This window comes from Oryctolagus cuniculus, chromosome X (genome assembly GCF_051225735.1).
Source record: "Oryctolagus cuniculus isolate XC-2025 breed Fujian yellow rabbit chromosome X, ASM5122573v1, whole genome shotgun sequence".
Taxonomy (NCBI): domain Eukaryota; kingdom Metazoa; phylum Chordata; class Mammalia; order Lagomorpha; family Leporidae; genus Oryctolagus; species Oryctolagus cuniculus.
The window spans coordinates 11,014,753-11,038,466 of NC_142888.1; the positions used below are offsets into that span (position 1 = coordinate 11,014,753).

The 23,714-nt window shown below is 39.1% G+C and overlaps 1 long non-coding RNA gene and 1 pseudogene across 2 annotated transcripts in view; one reads left to right on the forward strand and one right to left on the reverse strand.

The window, feature by feature from the left end:
• LOC149119554 (uncharacterized) overlaps positions 1-23,714 on the forward strand; it is a 135,206-nt gene that overhangs the window by 60,512 nt on the left and 50,980 nt on the right. The window contains exon 3 of one of the 2 annotated variants that reach the window (XR_016227851.1): positions 2,062-2,080. The exons of the other annotated variant lie outside the window; for it this stretch is intronic. This is a non-coding gene — a long non-coding RNA (uncharacterized LOC149119554). Of the gene's footprint in view, positions 1-2,061; positions 2,081-23,714 lie in introns of those variants that run through there. 2 annotated transcript variants of the gene reach the window in all.
• Positions 6,542-7,132, reverse strand: LOC100355233 (rRNA-processing protein FCF1 homolog pseudogene; annotated as a pseudogene).

Below are 23,714 nucleotides of genomic sequence, written 5' to 3' on the forward strand. Positions count from 1 at the left end.
CATCTTTTGTCTTTACATATGTAGATTTTTTTCTGCAGAGGGCTTTAAGAAATGAACATGAACGGGATTGAGGGCTTGAGACTGGACATTTCTTTGCCAATTTTTATTTTATTTTTTAAGGATTGATTTATTTATTTGAAAATCAGATTTACACAGAGAGAAGGAGAGGCAGAGAGAAAGAGAGGTCTTCCATCGCTGGTTCACTCCCCACATGGCTGCAATGGCTGGAGCTGCGCTGATCCAAAGCCAGGAGCCAGGAGCTTCCTCCCGGTCTTCCCATGCGGGTGCAGGTGCCCAAGGACTTGGGCCATCGTCTACTGCTTTCCCAGGGCATAGGAGAGAGCTGGATCAGAAGTGGAGCAGCCGAGTCTCAAACCGGCACCCATATGGGAGGCGGCACTGCAGACAGCAGCTTTATCTGCTATGCCACAGTGTCGGCCCCTCTTTGCTAATTTTTAAACATCACTCCCTTTTTAACTTCTGCAAGATGGGACCTTAATGAACTGATAGTAAATTCTAATCCTTTTTGGATAAATTAAAGTTATGTGCCAGTTGCTTCACAGTCTATCACAACCTTTTAAAGCTTAAATGACAGATTGGTGATAACAGTAACAATAGCTTTTTATGTGTCTAGCTCAGTTCTAAGTGAATTTTGTATATCGATTCATAAGATTCTCATAATAAAGCCCTAAGGTAAATTCTTTTGTCAGACCTATTCATATGAGATAACTAAGGCTCAGAGAAGTTAAATAACTTGCCGGGATCACGTAGCAAGTAAAGGGCAGCGCTGGGATTTGACCTGCAGCTGTCTGGTTCCACTGCCTAAAGCTGGCTGACCTTGTACCTTTCTCCTTTCACATGGAATATGACTGTGTATGCCTTTGTTGCTGTTAAATGCCATTATGTACATAAATTATCTAAATATGTTCATACTAGAGTGCAGACTGTAGTCTAAGCGCACCAGTGAAAACATTGTTTTTATTTTACAGGCTATCTTTGTCCCCCTAACTCTGCCCCTAGGCAACTTGAATTTTGTATAAAATAATTGGATATGTATTGATTCCCAACTCATTTTTATCAATGTCATCTTTTGGTCAAATGTAATTGCTCATTCTAACAGAGTGGAGTGTGCGCATGTGTGTGAATTCTATTCTTCTTGTGAAAAGAACCAGAGGAAAGTTTCAACAAATACAATACAATCCCTTTTGTGAAACTCTATTGCTGCATTGTTGCTGATGGGGCTTTAATTCATTAGCATGCATCATTTGTGGTAGTTCATATTTATTAACAATTTGTACCACAGTTTCCCATCCACTTGCTCTTGGAAGATTTTAAGATTTCAGGACAGCTGGCCACCTTTGCTGAGGCCCCAAGCACTTTTCTTGTGATTCACAAAGAAAATTGGTGTGTGGCCAGAATGGGCAGCGACAGGTGGAAGGCTCAAAGGTCACTCTTTGTACAGGTTCCCACCACGAGGGTACACTCTCCACTTTTGTTATGTTAACCTCTTAATTACCCATAGACAGCTATGGATGGTGAAGGAAATTAGCTCAATTGACTTAGAAGGCTGCTGCATAGCCTGCTGAGACCCATGCATGGGCTCTGTATAATTTTCTGCTCTGGATGTAAACCTGAAATAGACTTCAGAGGATTCCAGAAATTCTGAAATAACTCGAAGTTTTAGGGATCATTTCTCAGGGAACAGCTGTGAGCAGCATTTGTTAAATAGATAGGTTTGTGCAACCTTCATAACTGACCAAAAATAATATTTGGATTTTTCTAGTCCTTGAGTAATGTGTTCTTGATTTAAGAGTGCAATATACTACCAAGTACTTTTTTGTGCATTAGGAAGGGATGAAGTTTATCACTTAGCAAGTGGTTAAATTAGCCGACAGTCACAACTTAGTCTTAAACATTTATATAAATGGAGCAGATTTTATGTATTTCATATATACAGCTTTAAGAACATAATGATACTTCCCACCCCTCCCTCCTCCTTTCTTTTTTATTTTTCTTTTAATTTTTGTGATGACATACTTTGAATTTAATTTATAATTGCAGGCTTAATCCTCCACTAAATGAAGACTTCAACAAGTAGTAAGTAGAAAAACTACTATTCCTCAGGAGGACAGACAAGGTACAAACAATAATCAAATCTCAAGTTGTCAATTTCACTCAGATACATCATTCTATACTTTATAACCACAAATCAGAAAAAAAATATGATATTTGTCTTTTTGGGACTGGTGCTTATTTCATTAATTATAATGGTCTCCAGTTGCATCCATTTTGTTGTGAAAGACAGGATTTCATTCTTTTTTACAGCTGAATAGTATTCCATAGTGTATATATACCATATTTTCTTTATCCAATCATCAGTTGATGGACATCTGGGTTGATTCCATATCTTGGCTATTGTGAATTGAGCTGGAATAAACATGGGGGTTACAGATAACTCTTTCATATGCGGATTTCTTTTCCTTTGGGTAAATTCCTAAGAGTGGAATGGCTGGGTCATATGGGAGATCTATTTTCAGATTTCTGAGGACTCTCCATACTGTCTTCCATGATGGTTGTATTGCAGGAAAACTGGTGAGATGAGTCTGAGTTTGTGTCTTGGTATTGATGATGATTTACAAGACTAGATACAATGATGAGAGTAGAGAAAGTGAAGTTTTATTTAAGTAAGAAAAAGAGAAGCTCCAAACAGTACTATTGGAGGGGCTGGTAGAAAGAGATAACAAGCCACAGAGATCTCACACTAGGGGTGTTTGTATGTTCTTAACATGTTATTTCCAAGTAACAAAGGTAGTAGTTACACATTAGTTACTCTGAAGGCCAGGGGCAGTCTTAATGGAGCTTTTTTCTGTCTTGTCTTTATCTAAACCTAGATCTTGTTTTCATTGATAAGTATTTGTTATAAGGGGCTTCCATCCTGTTCTGTTTAGTGTGTACATGCTGGGAAAGAGCTGCAGTTTGTATGTGCTGTAAGGAGCTGTGGGATAGCATTAGTCTGGCCTGCTTTTAGTCTTGAGCTCTGATAGTTGTACTAGTTTACATTCCCACCAGCATTGTATTGGGGTACTTTTTTCTTCACATACTTGCCAGCATTTGCTATTTTTGGATTTTTGGATCATAGCCATTCTAACTGGGGTGAAGTGAAATCTCATTGTGGTATTTATTTGCATTTCCCCGATGGCTAGTGATCATGAGCATTTTTTCATGTGTCTGTTGATCATTTGTTTTTCACCCTTTGAAAATGCCTGTTTGTATCTTTAGCCTATTTCTATGCTGGATTGTTTGTTTTGTTGTTGGGTTTCTTGAGCTTCTTATATATTCTGGATATTAGTCCTTTATCAGATGTATAGTTTGCAAATATTTTTTCCCATTCTGTCAGTTGCCTCTTCACATTGCCGAGTGTTTGCTTTACTGTGCAGAAACTTCTTATCTTGATATAAACCCATTTGTCTAGTTTTACCTTTATTGCCTGGGCTTCTGGAGTCTTATCCAAGAAGTCTTTGCCTAGGCCAATGTCTTGCTGTGTTTCCTGTATGTTTTCCTCTAATAATTTGATCATTTTAGGTGTTAGGATAAGATCCTTGATCCATTCTGAGTTGATTTTTATATAGGTTGTAAGATAAGGTTCTTGTTTCATTCTGCATGCAGAGATTCAATTTTCCCAACATTGTTTGTTGAAAAGACTGTGATTTCTCTGGAGATCGATTTTTAGCTTGTTTGTCAAAGATTAGTTGGTTGTAGATGTATGAATTAATTTCTGGGGTTTCTATTCCATTTGTCCAAATGTATATTTTTGTGCTAGTACCAGACTGCTTTGATTATTAACTGCCCTGTAATATGTCTTGAAATCTGGTGTTGTGATGCTTCTGGATTTGTTTTTATTGTTTAAGATTCCTTTAGATATTCAGGATCTCTTGTGTTTCCATATGAAGTTTAGGGTCTTTTCTTTTCTAAATCTGAGAAGAATATCCTGCTATTTTGATTGGAATAACATTGAATCTGTGAATTGCTTTCGGTAGTATGGACATTTTGATAATATGAATTCTCCTAATCCATGAGCATGGAAGGCTCCCCCCCCCCCATTTTTTGGTGTTGACTTCTATTTCTTTCCTTGATGTCTTATAATTTTCATTGTAGAGAACTTTCACATACTTGTTTAAATTTCTCCCAAGGTATTTAATTTTTTGTAGCTTTTGTGAGTGGAACTGACCTTACAAGTTCTTTCCTGCTTTTTTTTTTTAAAGATTTGTTTTTATTTATTTGAAAGGCACAGTTACAGAGAGGCAGAGAGAGAGAGAGAGAGAGAGAGAGAGAGAGAGATCGGTCTTCCATCCGCTGGTTCACTTCCCAGATGGCCACAACCACCAGAGCTGGACCAATCTGAAGGCAGGAGCCAGGAGCTTCTTCTGGGTCTCCCATGTGGGTGCAGGGTCTGAAGGGCCTGGGCCATCTTCTCCTGCTTTACCAGGCCATAGCAGAAGCTGGATCAGAAGAGGAGCAGCCAGGTCTCAAACCGGCGCCCATATGAAAATTAGTGGGGACCACAGATTTATCACTCTGATAAGATCCCCTAGTTTCATGCAGGTTGCAGCAGCCTCTGTTCACCTTATTTAAGATGGCGCTTCTTAACCGGCGCCGGGCTCACTAGGCTAATCCTCCACCTTGCGGCGCCGGCACACCAGGTTCTAGTCCCGGTCGGGGCGCCGGATTCTGTCCCGGTTGCTCCTCTTCCAGGCCAGCTCTCTGCTGTGGCCCGGAAGTGCAGTGGAGGATGGCTCAAGTGCTTGTGCCCTGCACCCCATGGGAGACCAGGAGAAGCACCTGGCTCCTGCTTTCGGATCAGCGTGGTGTACCGGCCGCGGCGGCCATTGGAGGGTGAACCAACGGCAAAGGAAGACCTTTCTCTCTGTCTCTCTCTCTCACTGTCCACTCTGCCTGTCAAAAAAAAAAAAAAAAAAAAAAAAAAAAACCAAAAAGTCAGTATACAACAGTAGAGGCAATACTTTATCAAGAATATATTTGCATAATAATCCTGATCCTGTATATAATCTATCTACTAAGTCTCAAAATGCATAAAAAGAAATCATTAGAATTTCAAGGAAATAATGACAAAATTCATAATTGGAAGAAGTTATAATAATATATCTTCCAAAGACTAATACATAAACAGACATGAAATTTAAAAGACCATAGACAATTTGAACAATATAATTACAAACTATGTCTAGTGGAGATACATATAGTGTGTATATAATCCTGCACTCAACAATTAGGAAAGAAATATTCAAGAACATATAACACAAAAAAACTTCATGCTAGACCACCAAGCAAGTCTTGACAAATATTAAGAATTGATAACAAAGGGACTAGATTACCTTATCAAAATGTAATCCAAACAAAAATAGTCAAGGTAACACATAATAGACATTTTTTAAACATAATAGTTTCTTTTAACTGTTAACTAAACTTCAGACTTATTTAGATTTCCTTAATTTTTATTTTGTTAATAGCATTTTTTATTCATCTCATTCTCCAACCCAGGACAATTTTTGTGTCTAAACTCATAAGAGAACAGTGATCTATAGTTTTCTTTTTCTTGTATTTTGTTTGTATTGTTTTGGTATAAGAATAATACTGGCCTCATAAAATGCATTTGGCTGTGTTCTCTCATCCTTTATATTTTAGATAAGCTTTTAGAATTAGTGTTCATTTTTCTTTAAAGTTTGGGAGAATTATCCACTGAAACCATCTGGGTATTGAAAAATCTTTGGAGTTTTTAAATTATGAGTTCAATTCCCTCCCTCCCTCCCTCCCTCCCTCCCTCCCTCCCTCCCTCCCTCCCTCCCTCCCTCCCTCCCTCCCTCCCTCCCTCCCTCCCTTCCTTCCTTCCTTCCTTCCTTCCTTCCTTCCTTCCTTCCTTCCTTCCTTCCTTCCTTTTAATGATTTACTTGTTTATTTGAAAGTCAGAGTTACAGAGAAAGAGAGAGGGAGAGACAGAAATCTTGTATTTGCTGGTTCACTCCCAAGCTGGCTGTAGCAGCTGGAGCTGGGCCAGTCTGAAGCCAAGAGCCAGGAGCTTCTGGGTCTCTGGTGGTTTCAGGGACTGAAGGACTTCAGCCATCTTCTTTCTGCTGCTTTCCCAGGCACATTTGCAGGGAGCTGGACTGGAAGTGGAGCAACTGGCACTCGAATTGTTGTCCATATGGGATGCCTTGTAGCAGGCAGTGGCTTTATCTGCTATGCTGCAGCACCAGCCCCTATGAGTTCAGTTTCTTTGACGATTATTGGACTATTTAGATTATCTATTCAATCTTGGTTGAATTTTGGTAGTTTTTGGTTTCTGAGGAATCAGTCCACATTTTCTTTTTTTTTCAGCATAAAAAAGTACGTGTATTTTAATCATACTCAGTTCATAATACAGCAAAAATATGTAGAGAATAATAATTCTGCTATAGCATGTTTAGTGAATTGGCAACAGATAAAGTTGGTCAAAGGAAGACCAGGAAACTTTGTCTTAGAAGAATTAGAACTGAGGGGCTCCCTAATCATCTGGCATCCACTCGATGTTGTATCTATAGTTTGAAATGTACATGATAGGAACTCCAGTGATCTTCTGGATTATTCATTTAAGGTCCAGGTCAAGTGTGGCCACAATGTAACACTTGTGCTGAGTCATTCTCTCATCCATATAAGTTCCTTTGTGTGTGCATCATAATAATTCAAATTTTGAATCCATGGCAATCCTTAGCACCATTTGATACTTCTGCTCCAATTGGTTATTTTTTTTGTCATTGCACAATCAGTTATGCAAGGAGTATACTTGGCATACAGACAATCCATCATTGATTGTATTAAGTCCAGTTTGGCTTTAATGGAAAAGTTGATAAAGTTGGTATCAACCAGGATGTGGTAAGGTGGGCCCAGCTGTGTATTATATTGGAAGAATAAGCAGAAGGAGTATTGGGGGATTTTTCTTTCTTTCAGCACACTGGAATATTTCTTTTCCTTCTTTTTATGTTTTATTCTATCCTGTTCTTTAAGCTTCTAATCTCTTAGAGTAAGTAAGCATTCGCTTCATGGTTGCATACTTTATTGCTTTCTTTTGGTTCACCATGCTCTCACTGTACTCTTGTTTCTGGTCAATATTTTCTAAGTTTTTAAATTTATGAGCAGATAATTGATCATAGGATTCTTTTATTATGCTTTCAATGTCTCCAGAATATTTAGTGATATCATTTCATAATTTCTTACATTTATAAAATGTGTTTTATCTATTTTTATCTTTTTCAACCTTGCTAAAACTTTATCAGCCTTATTGAATTAATTGGATTAGCTTTCTTTGATGATTTTTCTTTGTTTTTCTGTTTTCAATTTCATTGATTTCTCTTCTTAGATGGTCATTTGCTTGCTTTGGTTTTATTTTGCTTTCCTTTATCTAATTTTTAAGGTGGAATTTTAGATTGATCTTTAGTTTGGGAGGCAGAGAGAGAGAGAGAGACAGACAGACAGACTGACTGACAGCGAGAGCTTGCATTTGCTGGTTCACTCTCCAAATGACTGTGACAACTGGGGCTGAGCTGGGGGCTATTACCAGGGTGTGGGAAATCAATCCAGTTTTTCCACAATCATGGCCAGAAGACACTTACATGAGCTATCAATTCTGCCTCCCAGAGTCTGCACTGGCGGGAAGCTCAAGTCAGGAGCCAGAGTAGGAATTGAACCCAGTTATTGTGATGTGGATGCAAAAGAACCTTAGCCAGTAGGCTAAATGACTGCTTGCAGAAATGTAGATTATTGATTTAAGACCTCTTATCATTACTAGTGTAAGTGTTTGGAGCTGTAAAAATTCCCTTTCAAAAGCAATCTGTACTGCAGACTCATAGAATGACAATTGCTTTAAGTAGCACTCTGATCTCAGAATCAGCCCTTAAGGCATTCTGGTCTGGCTGAAAAGCCCACAAGAGCATTTCAGGCATGGAAAGCCAAGAAACTGAGGCAAAAAATGTCCTAAAGAAAGTACTTCAGTGGGTGAGTACCCACTGGAAAGTAGTGGTCATCAAAGAAGGAGGTGCTTTTCTCTGAAGGGAGGAGAGAAATTCCACTCTACTTAAGGCCTTGTCTAAATACTGACAGAGTTTGTGGATTCAAAAGGCCTTCATAGCTTAGGCAGTTCATTCAAGAGTCTTGGGTGATCACTGACATCATACATAAAAGTATTAATTGTTAAATTAACAACAGGAGTCACTGTGCACTAACTTCCCATGCAGGACCTCTGTTCTCAAAGAGGTGTAAGTGTTAATAGTAAAAATTGCTCTCAAAGATTTATTTTGTTTTAGTGTATTAAGTGGAGGATATTCCTATGTCTTTAGTTATGCCTAAATGTCCAACTCCACTGCCTGTTTTCTTAGGTGCTTCCTTAATTAATGATAAAACTCATTCTCAAGGACTTACTTTCTTTTAATGTATTAAGTGGAGGATATTCTTATGTCCCATAAATTATCATTATGTATGAGTACTCACAAATGATATATCATTCTTGGGTGCTTCTTTAAAGTTAAATAGGTTTCTAAAAAAAGTGAAATTAACTTCAAGATGCAATGACTTTGAACAGCCCTTGTCTTGACTAGTGAGGGAGAATTTTTTTTGGTGCAAATTGTTGAACTCTTTACTTGTAGAGAGTTGATCTTCTGTCTATAAAGTTAATTGAAAATGGATCTTAGTGGAGAATGGTACTAGGAATGGGAGAGGGAGGAGAAGGAGGGGTGGGAGGGCAGGTATAGTGGGAAGAATCACTATATTCCTGAAGTTGTACTTATGAAATGCATGTAGTTTGTATTCCTTAAATAAAAGGTTTCTTTGGGAAAAAAATCCCTTTCAGCACTGCTTTACCTGTATCCTATATACTTGTGTTCTCTTATGTTTGGTTTTCATTTTCATTCAATTTTATATATAATTCATTTCCTTTTTTACTTCCACCTTGATCTATGGATTATTAAGAAATATGTTAATTACCAAATGTTCAGAGTTTTTCCTACTCTATCCATTATTAATTTCTAGTTTGATTCCATCTTGATCAATGGACACACTTTGTAAGTTTGATCTTTTTAAGTTTGTTGATTTTAAGGCCCAAGATACTGTCTTATCATGGTGAATATTTCCATGGTGGTTCTGCCATTGTTGGTTGAGATGTTCTGTATACATTGACTATGTTTTCATATCTTTTGTACTCTTGATGATTTTCTCTGTAGAATTTCTATCAGTTGCTGACTGGATAGGGATGTTGAAAACTTCAGCTGTAGTTTTAGATGTGTTTAGTTATCATTTTTGCGCTGTGATTTTTTGCTTCATATATTTTTTATTTTTATTTTTATTTTTTTGACAGGCAGAGTGGACAGTGAGAGAGAGACAGAGAGAAAGGTCTTCCTTTTTGCCGTTGGTTCACCCTCCAATGGCCGCCATGGCCGGCGCACTGCGGCTGGCGCACCGCGCTGATCCGATTGCAGGAGCCAGGTGCTTCTCCTGGTCTCCCATGGGGTGCAGGGCCCAAGCACTTGGGCCATCCTCCACTGCACTCCCTGGCAACATTAGAGAGCTGGCCTGGAAGAGGGGCAACCAGGACAGAATCCGGCACCCCGACTGGGACTAGAACCTGGTGTGCCGGCGCCGCAAGGTGGAGGATTAGCCTAGTGAGCCGCGGCGCCGGCTGCTTCATATGTTTTGAATCTCTGTTGTTAGTACATAGACATTTAGCATTGTTAGGTATCCTTGGTGGGTTGTTACTTTTGTCATGTGTAATGCTTCTCTTTGTTTCTAGTAGTTTTTTTTTTTAGCACTGAATTCTATCTTCTCTGATATTAATATAGCTAATCCTGTTTTTTAAATTTTAATAGTTGCGTGGTCTCTTTTTCCATTCCTTTACTTTTAACATATGCTTTTGGATGTGAAGTTTTTTTTTTACTTTTATTTAGTAAATATAAATTTCCAAAGTACAGCTTTTGGATTAAAGTGCCCCCCGCCATAACTTACCTCCCACCCGCAACCCTCCCCTCTCCTGCTCCCTCTCCCATTCCATTCACATCAAGATTCATTTTTAATAATCTTTATATACAGAAGATCAGTTTAGTATATATTAAATAAAGATTTCAACAGTTTGCACCCACAGAGAAGCACAAAGGGTAAAGTACTATTTGACAACTAGTTACAGCATTAATTCACACTTTACAACATATTAAGGAAAGAGATTTTTACTGCTGTATATTATTCTATAGAGTACATGTCCCATAATTACTTTATCCAGTCATCTGTTAATGGGCATTTAGGTTGATTCCAGGTCTTAGCTATTGTGAACTGACTGCAATAAACATTAAGGTATAGACAGCTTTTTTATTTGCCAGTTTAATTTCCTTTGGGTAAATTCCAAGGAGTGGGATGGATGAGTTATATTCAGGTTTCTGAGGAATCTCCAGACTGACTTCCATAGTGGCTTAACCAATTTGCATTCCCACCAACAGTGGTTAGTGTCCCTTTTTTCCCACATCCTCGCCAGCATCTGTTGTTGGTAGATTTCTGTATGAGAGCCATTCTAACTGGGGTGAGGTGAAACCTCATTGTGGTTTTGATTTGCATTTCCCTGATGGCTAGTGATCCTGAACATTTTTTCATGTGTCTGTTGGCCATTTGGATTTCTTCTTTTGCAAAATGTCTATTGAGGTCCTTGGCCCATCTCTTAAGTGGGTTGTTTGTTTTGATGTTGTGGAGTTTCTTGATCTCTTTGTAGATTCTGGTTATTAATCCTTTATCTGTTGCATAGTTTGCAAATATTTGATCCCATTCTGTCGGTTGCCTCTTCACTTTCCTGTCTGTTTATTTTGCCATACAGAAACTTCTCAATTTTATGCAATCCCAAATGTTAATTTTGGCTTTGACTGCGTGTGCCTCTGGGGTCTTTTCCAAGAAGTCTTTGCCTGTGCCAATATCTTGAAGGGTTTCTCCAATGTTCTCTAATAATTTGAAGGTGTCGGGTCGTAGATTTAGGTCTTTAGTCCATGTTGAGTGAATTTTTGTGTAAGGTGAAAGGTAGGGGTCTTGCTTCATGCTTCTGCACGTGGAAATCCAGTTTTCCCAGCACCATTTATTGAATAGACTGTCCTTGTTCCAGGAATTGGTTTTAGATCCTTGATCAAATATAAGTTGGCTGTAGATGTTTGGATTGATTTCTGGGAAGTGATTTTCTTATAAATAGCATATAATTGGGATGAGTTTTTCATTCTGCCACTACCATTCTTCTTTTATTGGTATATTTAGACAAAGTCATATTTATATGACAGTACATAAATTTATTTAAAATAATTGGTTTTTATGCTGGGATTTGAGCCTTCCTTTTTATGTTGTTTGTTTTTTTCTGTTTCTTTTTTTCTTTTTGAAATCACATATTCTTAATTTACATTGTAGTCAATACTTAATACTCCACTAAATAAAGAGTTCAACAAATAAAATGTTAAAATAATCATAGTTCAGCAGGAATATACACAAGAGCTATAAACAATAATCAATTGAAAAGATGTTGTTTGAATGCTGGTGAGGATATAGACCAAGAGGATAACTTATACACTCTTGGTAGAAATGTAAATTAGTGCAGCAGTTGTGGAAAGGAGTGTAGAGATTTCTTAAAAATACAAGAAATTGACTTGCCATATGATCTAGCAGTCCTACTACTGGGTATATACCCAAAAGACTTGAACATGATATAGCACCACAATGTTTATAGTAGCACTGTTGACCAACATTTGGAATCAATTAAGGTGTCCATCATCAGATGAATGTATAAAGAAAATGTGGTGTTTATATACCCATTGGAATATTAATAAGCCTTAAAAAAGACTGAAATTGTACCATTTACAGCAAAATGGACACCACAGGAGGACATGATATTGAGTGAAATAAGCCAGACCTGGACAGATGCTGCAAGTTCTTCCTCATATGTGGGAGCTAAAATTTAAAAAACAAGCAATAAGAAAGGAAAAATATCTGAGTGTATAAGCATTGCTTCAAATATAGCTTTGTAAAATTTGTTTTATAACTTTGTCAGACATGGGCTAGCACTGTGGCACAGTGATTCTGGGTCGGATCAGGAGGGGAATATCTCAGAAAAACATTTTTGTAGCATTAGTGAAATTGGAATATTGACTGTGGTTTAGATAATAATATTGTTTTAAATATTAAATTTCCCAAATTTGACAACTGTTCTGTGGTTGTGTAAGTGTATGTTCTTATGGAATCTTTTCATGTAGTTCAAAACAGTATTATTCTTGCAACTTTTGAAAAAAATAAAAAGATGTTTATTTTTTCTGTTTTTTTTGTTTCTCTCTTTTTGCCTTCCTGTGGCTTATTTGAACATTTTTAAGGATTCCATCTTGTTTTATTTACAATTTCTTGAATGTATCTATTTGTATAGTTTTCTTAGTGCTGGCTCTGGATACACAGATGTGACTTAACCACATTCTACTTTTACCAATAAAGGAATGTGTATAAAGTTTTGTTGCATTTAGATCCCTCTTCTGACTTTTAAAAATTATTCTGTTCAGTTTTAAATGCTATTATAATTGTTTCAATCATCAAATCTGGTTTATAAAGCTCATGAAAAGTGTATTCTTTTGTATGTTTTTATCTTTCTGCCCTTCCTATTGCCCTTCCTTCCTAATGTTCCAAGATTCCCTCTTTTGTCATTTTCTTTCTGTTTGGAGAAGTTACTTTAGCCATTCTTTTAAACATTTTTTAAAAAAGATTTTATTTATTTGAGAGGTAGAGTTCTTTCAGAGAGAGGGAGCGACAGAGAGAAAAGATCTTCCATCCACTGGTGCACTCCCCAAATAGCTGGCCAATCCAAAGCCCGGAACCCAGAGTTTCTTCCCGGTCTCCCACATGGGTGCAGGGGCCCAAGCACTCGGGCCATCCTCTACTGCTTTCCCAGGCCATAGGAGAGAGCTGGATCAGAAGTGGAGCAGCTGGGTCTTGAACCTGTGCCCATATGGGATGCCCATGCCACAGGCGAAGGCTTAGCCTACTATACCATAGTGCCAGCCCCAACTTAGCAGCCATTCATTAATGGTAGGTCTGCTAGTGACATTCTTTTAGCTTTCCTTCATCTGAGAATGTTTTTATTTCTTCTTCATTTCTGAAGGATAGTTTCACCAGCATAGAATTCACAGTCAACCTTTCTTTTTTACCCTGGACTTGGGAAATACTGTGTTACTACTTTTTGGCCTCCTTGGATTCAGATGAGAGATGTACTACCATTTCAAATGATTTGCTCCTCTGAGTTGTTTCTCTTTGGCTTATTTCAAGATTATATACTTCTCTTTAGTTTTAATTTTGATGTGTTTCAGTATAGATTTGTTTGAGATCATCTAATTTGAATCTTTAGGCTTATGTCTTCAAATTTGGAAAGTTTTTAGCTGTTATTTCTTTGAATAGTCTTTCAGCTTATGTTTTCTTTTTGTATTTTCTGTTCTCTTTCTAGACCCCAATGATAGGAACATTGAATCCTTTATTCTAATTTTATGAGTCTCTAAGCAAAGGTTTTGTCAAATTTTTTAGTCTGTTTTCTTCCCATTATATAAATTGAGTAAATTTATTTCATGGATCCTTTTTTCTTTCTTCTCTGCTTTTGAATCCAGCTATTAAGTGTTTAATTTTGGCCATTTATTTTTAGTCTTATAATTTCTGTTTGATTGTTTTATAACTTCTCTTTCTTAGCTGAGAGTTTCTGCTCTTTGATTTGTTTGAAGAGAATTTGTAATAGCTTGTTGAAGAATTTTTCTGTGGGTTGCTTTAAAATTCTTGTTCAGTAGCATCATTGTCTGATTAATCTTGATGTTGACATCGATTGATAATCTTTGCCCACTCAAATTATCATTTTTCTGGATCTTTAGATAGTAGGTGATTTTCACTAGGGTATTTTGATTATTATGTTAGGAGCTTTGGAACATAATACATCTTTTATTTTAGTAGGCACTTACCCTGTTTAGATTTAGTATGCAGATCTTTTAGTGTTGGAGTACTTTTTCTCTACTTTTTGAAGGTCTTTATATATTAAGGATACTATTGAGGTATTGCATTTAAAAACTTGGACACGGTGGACAATTATATTTATTTATTTTTAAAAGATTTTGTTTTAATTGAGAAGCAAGTTACAGACAGAGTGAGAGACAGAGATAAAGGTTTTCCACCCACTGGTTCACTCCCCAGATGGCTGCAATGGCCAAAACTGGGCCCATCTAAAACCAGGATCCAGGAGCTTCTTCCAGTCTCTCCCATGGTTAAAAGGTCACAAGCACTTGGGCCATCCTCTATTGCTTTCCCAGGCCATAGCAGAGAGCTGGATTGGAAGAGAAGAAGCTGGGATTCAAACTGAAGCCCATATTGGATTCCAGGGCACCAATTTTAAAAGGTCACATACTATAGAGTCCCAAGATGGTGGTATAGCAACAGGACAATCCAAGTCATGTGTGGCAAAATAGATAGTTAAAAAGGAGAGAAGATTCACACCAGAGATAGAGCCATGGGAAATTTGCAATGGGAAGCCCAGCAGACAGAGACTGGGCAGGTCCATGCTGAAAGAGCAAATAAGAAAAGGAAGTGGTGGAGGTGCAGCAAAGGTGTGTACTAGGGAGGCTGGTGCCAGCCCCCAGGAGACAAGGTGAGACAGGAAATTGCAGGTCCATTGTGGGGAGCAACTCGGACTAGACTAAGTTACTGGAATTAAGACTTATTCTATGCATCTGCTCTCCCACAATATGGCGCTGGGAGAGGAGTAAACAACTTCTACACAGGTGCCTCCAGTTCGACCAATAACCTGCAGGAGCTGATCCTGCTCCTGATTGGAGGAGAGCAGCATGCTCGGCGTGTGGGTAGCAGAGTTGGGATTGGTGGAAGAGGACTATAAAGGAGGAGAGAGACAACATGCACCAGGAACATCTAAGGGGAACATCTGAGGAACACCTGAGCAGCCCCCGAGAAGCCCCCGAGAGAGCCGGCCGGCGGTGTGCCACTCTCCTGCGGAAGTGGGGAAAGTGGCAGGGGGCACCGCCCTTCCACGGAGGTGGAAGGGACGGTAGCCAACCCGGGAAGAACCAGCAGCAAACCCGGGAAGGGCCGAGCAGACAAAAGAACAGCGCAGGGTCCTGTGTCATTCCTCCGCGAAGAGGGGGAGCGACAGTCCATAGATCTGGAAATAGTACTGGGAGGGAGAGCTTGGTGAACTGCTTTTGAAGTTCCATGCAGGAAAAAAGAGAAGGTATAGAGGAACAACAGAGAGGTTGGGAACCCCTCTGCCCATCTCCCTCCCCCCATTCCCACTCTGAACTGTTGCTGGCTGGAGAAGCCATCTTATTTGTTTACATTTTTTAATGTAAGCAGAGGACTGCCACCTTTGCCTCTCATGCACACGCCCATCAATTGCAGGGGCCACCTCACCCCCCCACCCCAGGAATGAGGACCACAATATTTCAGAAGAATTTCCTCCCCACCACACACCAGAACACACCAGAGACTAACACTGGGGCATTTAACAACTGTGAGGAAAAGGGCAGGTTACATCAACAGAAGTGAACAACTTCTTCTAACCAAAAAACTAGAGGAAAGATACAAAGCCCCATGGGTGACTTACATTGCATACCTCCTCCACCCTGAAATACTGAACAGAATACCAAGGTGAAATCCAGCAAATACCTCTTGGAACTCACTAAAATATAGATGTCACACTAAATCACAAAGACACAAATTAAAGAGAAAAGCAACCAGACCAAAAAAGAAAAAATACAAAATTACCAAAAAAAAAAAAAAAAAAAAGGAAAAACCCTAAATAAGAATAAGGAAGGCCAGCGCTGCGGCTCAATAGGCTAATCCTCCACCTAGCAGCACCGGCACACTGGGTTCTAGTCCCTGTTGGGGCGCCGGATTCTTTCCTGGTTGCCCCTCTTCCAGGCCAGCTCTCTGCTGTGGCCCGGGAGTGCAGTGAAGGATGGCCCAAGTGCTTGGGCCTTGCACCCCATGGGATGTCGCTCTCCCTCTTCATGGAGGAACGACACCAAACCCTGCCTAGGCTTCATATCCGAGTCACGGCACCATTATGTCGCTCCCCGTCTTCGTGGAGGAACGACACAGGACCCTGCGCTGTTCTTTCGTCTGCTCGGCCCTCCCCAGGTTTGCTGCTGGTTCTTCCCGGGTTGGCTACCGTCCCTTCCACCTCCGTGGAAGGGCGGTTCCCCCTGCCACATTCCCCACTTCCGCGGGGGAGCGGCACACCGCCGGCCGGCTCTCTCGGGGGCTGCACAGGTGTTCCTCAGGTGTTCCTGGTGCATGCCGTCTCTCTCCTCCTTTATGGTCCTCTTCCGCCAATCCCAACTCGGCTGCCCACATGCCGAGTACGCTGCTCTCCTCCAATCAGGAGCAGGATCAGCTCCTGGAGGTCATCACTCAAGTTGGCAAGAGGCAGCTGCATAGAAGCTGTTTTCTCCTCTCCCAGCGCCATATTGTGGGAGAGCAGATGCATAGAATAAGTCTTAATTCCAGTAACAGTATAGTCCGAGTTGCTCCCCACAATGGGAGACCAGGAGAAGCACCTAGCTCCTGCCTTCGGATCAGTGTGGTGCGCCGGCCGCAGCGTGCCAGCCGTGGCGGCCACTGGAGGGTGAACCAATGGAAAAAGGAAGACCTTTCTCTCTGTCTCTCTCTCTCTCTCTCTCACTGTCCACTCTGCCTGTCAAAAAAAATGCAGTGGATATCTTTAACTACAGAATATGTGAGACAGAAAAAAATATCAGAGCTACAAGATAAATTTCTGTAAATATTATACTCAGATAAAAAAAAAGAAATTAGAAAACTAAAAAACACAGCTGGCCATCTACAAGATACTATCAAATGACCCAAAATACAGATCCTAGGAGTTTTGGAAGGTGTGGAAAGAGAGAAAAGATTAGAAGGCCTTCTTAGTGAAGTAGTAGTAGAAAACTTGCCCAGTCTGGAGAAAGAAAGAGACATCCAAGTACAAGAAATACACAGAACTTCTAATAGACAAGACCAGAAAAGATCTTCACCACGAAACATTGTAGTAAAATTCTCCACAATAAAACATAAAGAAAAGACCTTAAAGTGTGCTCAAGAGAAATTCCAAATTACATTCAGAGGAAACTCCATCAGACTCACCGCAGACTTCTCATCAGAAACTCTACAGGCAAAAAGAGAATGGTGATATATATTCCAAGTCCTAAGAGAAAAAAACTGTCAACCCAGAATAATGTACCCTGCAAAGTTCTCATTCATGAATGAAAGAGAAATAAGGATCTTCCACAACAAACAGAAATTGGAAGAATTTGTAACTACTCGCCCAGCTCTACAAAAGACGTTCAAGGATGTGCTACAACAGAAACACAGAAACAGGACCATCACTACGAAAGCAGATGAATGCAGAAAATGACCCAGTAAAAGTACAAAGGAAACCCAAAGTACAAAATTAGGACTGTTTATAGAAACATAGCAGGGCAAAGTCTGTACTTAACAATAGTCACTCTGAATGTAAATGGTTTCAACTCCCCAGTTAAAAGACACAGACTGGCTGAGTAGGTTACAAAAGAAAACTCATGTATTTGCTGCCTACAAGAAACACATCTTACCAACAAAGATGCATGCAGACTGAAAGTGAAAGGATGGAAAAGGTTAATCCATGCTAACAGAAACCAAGAAAGAGCTGGTGTGGCCATCCTAATATCAGAAAAAATAGACTTTAACATAAAAACTATTAAAATAGACAAAGAAGGACACTATATAATGATTAAAGGATCAATTCAACAGGAAGATGTCACTATTATAAATGTATATGCACAGGGAACCTGGCTATCTAAAAGAAATGTTAATGGATTTAAAGAGACATAGAGACTCCAATACAATAGTATTGGGGGACTTCACTTTCAGCAATAGACACATCAACCAGACAGAAAACCAGCAAGAAATCAACAGAGTTAATCAACACTATTGACCAAATAGACCTAGCAGATACCTACCAAGCCTTCCAACCTAGAATACACATTTTCTCATCAGTGCATGGAACTCTCTCTAGGATTGACAACATGCTCGGCCATAAAACAAATGTAAGCAATCTAAATGGCCAACAGACACTTGAAAAAATGCTCAGGATCACTAGCTATCAGTGAAATGCAAATCAAAACCACAATGAGGTTTTACCTCACCCCAGTCAGCATGGCTTTCATGCAGAAATCAACAAACAGCAAATGCTGGCGAGGATGTGGGAAAAAGATACCGTTATCCACTGTTGGTGGGAATGTAAACTGGCAAAACCACCTTGGAAGACAGTTGGAAATACCTCAGAAATATGAATATAGTCCTACCATACAACCCAGTCATACCACTCCTTGAAATTACTCAAGGCAAATGAAATCAGCAAATAATAGAGTTATCTGCACTCCTATGTTTATTGCAGCTCAGTTCACAATAGCTAAGACATGGAATCAACATAAATGCCTGCCAACTGAAGACTATATAAAGAAGTTATGGGATATGAACTCTATGGAATACTACACAGCAGTAAAAAAATGAAATCTGGTCATTTGCAACAAAATGGATGAATCTGGAAAATATTATACTTAGCAAAATAAGCCAGTGCCAAAGAAACAGATACCATATGTTCTTCCTGATCTGCCATAACTAACAGAGCACCTAAAAGGAAACCTGTAGAAATAAAATTGATACTTTGAGAAACAATGGCTTGAACAGCCCTTGTCTTGACTGTCGAGGAACAGTTTTTTTCCTTCTTAATACCATTGATTGAACTCTTTTTTTTTTATCATAGAGTTAATCATATGTGTATTAAGTCAATTGAAATAGATCTCAATAAAAAGTAAGAGTGGGAATAAGAGAAGTAGGAGGAAGTTTGTAATTATTATTATTTTTTTGACAGGCAGAGTGGACAGTGAGAGAGAGAGAGAGAGAGACAGAGAGAAAGGTCTTCCTTTGCCATTGGTTCACCCTCCAATGGCCACCGCGGCTGGCGCACTGTGGCCAGCGCACCACGCTGATCCGATGGCAGGAGCCAGGTACTTCTCCTGGTCTCCCATGGGGTGCAGGGCCCAAGTACTTGGGCCATCCTCCACTGCACTCCCTGGCCACAGCAGAGAGCTGGCCTGGAAGAGGGGCAACTGGGACAGAATCCAGCGCCCCGACCGGGACTAGAACCCGGCGTGCTGACGCCGCAAGGCGGAGGATTAGCCTAGTGAGCCATGGTGCCAGCCGGAAGTTTGTAATTATAAAGCTGTAGAGATCTGCATACATTCCTACAGACTTAATTCTAAGGGTACATCTAAAAACTCACCATGGGACTCCAAATCTCATTAAGCTGGGTGGTAAAAATGCCATCTAAAGTGTTAAACTGATTATATAGGTAGGATTAAGTGTTAAAGGGATCATATAAATAAGACCAAGTGTCTGGTAATAATGATAGAATTAAAAAGAAGAGAATGTTCCAACATGGGAAGTAGTCCACACAGCAGATTCATAGAATGACAATTGCTCTAAATAGCACTCTGACCTCAGAATTAGCCCTTAAGGCATTCTGGTCTGGCTAAACAGCCCATGAAAGCATTTCAAGCATGGAAAGCCAAGATACCATGGCAAAAATGTCCTACATGTAGGATCTGTGAGTGAGGCCCCAGTGGAAAGAAATGGTCATCAAAGAAGGAGATACTTTTCTGTGAAGGGGGGAGAGAACTTCCACTTTGCTTATGGCCTTGTCTAAATATTGACGGAGATTGTGGACTCAGAAGGCTTCCATAGCCTTGGCAGCTCATGTCAAGAGCCTTGGGTGGTCATCGACATTATACATATGAGTATTAATTGTTAACAATAGGAGTCACTGAGCACTTCCCGTGGAGGACCTCTGTCACAATGAGTTGTATTATGAGAATTAATGGTAAAACTTGTTCTCAAACAGTTTTTTATTTTTTTGTGTGTATGTGCAAATTGTTGAAATATTTATTTAGTATGGATTTGGTCTTCTGTGTTATAAAGTTAATTGAAATTTAATCTTAATGGAGAATGGGACTGGGAATGAGAGAGAGAGAGGAAGAGGTGGCGTGGGAGGGCGGGTATGGTGGAAAGAATCACTGTATTCCTAAAGTTGTACTTATGAAATTTGTAGTCTTTAAATAAATGGTTTATTTGGATAAAAAGGTCACATACTGCATTATTTCACTTAAATCATATTCTTAAAATGACACAGTTAAATTGGTGGAGAATAAATGACTGGTCCTAGGTTAAAGGATGGTGGGGTGAGTAGATATGACTCTAAAGGGGTACAAAAATGGAGATATTTGTGGTGATAGAACAGTTGTCTATCTTCATTCCAGTGGTGGTTACGTGAATCTACACATGCGATAAAAAGGCATAGAACTATACACACATGTTAACCAATATCTATTTCCTGGTTTTAATATGTAATAGTTATGTACAAGCTAAGATTGGGAGAGATTGAGTGTAGAACACAGGGTAGAGCTGTCTGCTATGTTTGGAACTTACTGTAAATGTGTAATTATTTCAAATTAAAACATGTTAAAGGATTGGGCATTTAGTACAGCAGTTAAGACTCTCATATTCCACATCAGAGTACCTGGGTTTTTGTTTTTGTCTTTTAATTTTATTTAAGTTATAGAAGTTTCACATACTTCATATTTACAGATTTAGGAACATAGTGGTACTTCCCCCCACACTCCAACTTTCCATCCCCCTCCTTTTAACATTCCCATTCTTAATTTTTACAATGAGCTATTTTCAGTATACTGAAAGATTGTATAGTTAACCCTACTTTAAGTAAAAGAGTTCAACAAATAATATGAAGAGAAACAAAACAAAACAAAACAAAACAAAATACTGTTCCTCAATGGAAGAGACAAGGGATGTAAACAATCATCGATTCTTAAAATGTCTATTTCACTCCAATACATTACATTTCAGCAGAGTTGCTGGATTAGATTGTCTGTTTTGGTACGTTTTTCCAGCTTCTAATGCAGACCTTGGGAGGCAGCAGTGATGGCTCAGCTGTGATAGTTCCTGCTGTTTATATGAGATACATGAATTGAATTCCTGGATGCTGCCTGGGGTGACAGTCTTGCCTTGGCCACTGTGGGCATTTGGGGAGTGAGCTAGCTGATGGGAACTAGCACTTGCTTGCTTGCTTTATCTCCCCCTCCAAATAAATAAAGACTTTAAACAAATGTTGAAAAGAGGGAAAAAACCTTATTTTTTGGTAATAATATTTTTCTTTCATTTAAATTTACATATTAAAGCTTTTTCAAAATGGAATATTATTTGTTTTTGCATCATTGTGAAATTTGACTGTCACTAAAAAACCGTGGATTTTCTCTCCTAAATGTTACTTTGCCTTTTGGGTCACCTTGATTTTAAGATGGAAGCTGTTGGTGTTAGTATTTGTCCTATAGTTGGATGTGACTGACTGTCCTATCCCCATCTTATTCCACCCCAAGCATTACTGTTTCTGGGGAGTTAATTTTCAGTATTTTCATATCCCTCACTATGCCTGCGATACCCAATTGACCTAGTTTTATGAGATGATTGGCAGCAGTTAGAGGTACATTGTTGGCTGTGGAATGGAATTCTTCCTGCACGAGGTTAAGTAGCCTATAACATTCTCTTCTTTGTAATCTTGACTAACTGAGCCTGAATTAACTGCTAGTTTTCTCTTGTGACTATCATGCTCTCTCCTAATTAATCAAAATTTCTGGAAACTCTGTACAACTAACTAAACTAAATCTCTGCATACATGGGAATTGAAATTACTCTGGGAATCTTGATTGTGTTACTGATTCGCATAGTACTAATGATTTGTATGTTAATAGGATAGGGAAACCAAGAACTGCATGTAGGTAGAACCTGTTTCCTATCTCCAGTTCTTGATCTATATAAGTTCAACTTTGCACTCCGTTTTAGCTTTTTTTTAATAAAGTTTTTTATTTATTTATTTGAAAGTCAGAGTTATACAGAAAAGGAGAGGGAGAGAGAGGAAGGGAGGGAGGGAGAGAGAGGGAGAGAGAGGGAGAGAGAGAGAGAGAGATTGAGAGAGAGAGAGGTCTTCCATCTGTTGGTTCACTCCCCAATTGGCCACAATGGCTGGAGCTACCCTGATCTGAAGCCAGGATCCAGGAGCTTCTTCTAGGTCTCTCACATGGGTGCAGGGGTCCAAGCACTTGGGCCATCTTCTACTGCTTTCCCAGGCTACAGCAGAGAGCTGGATCAGAAGTGGGGCAGCTGGGACTCGAACTGGCACCCACATGGGATAATAGCACTGCAGGCAGTGGCCTTACTCACTACGCCACAGCGCCAGCCCCAGTTTGGCTTTTTCTTTAATTTATTTGTATTTACACTTTATTTTATGTCAAGAATTTAATTTCAGCCAACATTTATTTAAAAGATGACTTTGAGTCCTTTGCTACTGTATCAGGTACTTTTATTTCTACCCAGTTTATTATCCCAAACAGCAAGCCTTTATTTTAAGTAAAATTTAGTATTCTAGTATTCAGTCATATTGGCATTATGTTTAAATGCCAGATTAAAAGTTAAAAATTGGATAAATTATGTCAGATGTTTTCTACGTATGTGACATACAGGACACTTACATTAGTTTACATTAGTTTGATACAATAGAATGTGCCTTAAGACACAATAATTTTAATGCATACAATGAAAGAAATTTAGGAATCATAGTCAAGAAGTTCATTTGTTGATAGAAATTATACAACACGGAGTAAACCTGATGTAGAAAATTTTCATTCTATTATTTGCTTACTTTGTTTGTATTTCACAATTATTGCAAATATAGAAATAAAAGTAAGATGAACAATAGTATATCCCAAGATCAACGTAGTGGTTCAATGTTAAGAAAGCACTACAGTTCATCATGGTAAAGCAAACACACTTGGAAATATATTATTGTTATCATTATCATTGTGACAGTATTGAGAGGGGCTCAATTAGTCAATCAAGGGTGTAGCCATCTGATAGAAACATGGGATTTTTAATAAGGGGGTTATTATTGGTTGGCAGATGTGGCAGACATCCCAGATAACAAGCTTGGAATGGTGACCCACATATCCCACTGGCAACATTTGTGGCACTGGAAGTTATATCCATATGTTCATATCTACTCAGAGGAGTAGAAAATGGGGGAAAAGAAGCACATGTGTAAGGATTATAAAGCAGCAGATGCCCAAATTATAAACCAGATTTCAAAATGCACCCATAATTTGAAATCCATTTTTATCTTCTTACAAATGCTACTGATGTAACATGCACTGTTACATTGTAACAATGTAATCATAAAAAATGTTTTATTTAAGGAATTGGTTCTTACGTAGTGTGGCAGACATTCTCCAATATGGCCTCCAATGAATTTGGACTCCTGGTATCCTTGCCTTTGCATAATTCCTTCCCTTTGAGTATGGGCTGCACTCATTGATTTGCTTACAATGAATAGAATGTGACAGAGGTGATGGGATGCCACTTCTAATGTTAGATTATAAGAAGACTGTGGCTTCCATCTCACATACTGTCAGATTGCTTCATCTGGGGTATATTAGTCTGCTCATGTTTTTGTAACAAAATATGGGTGACTT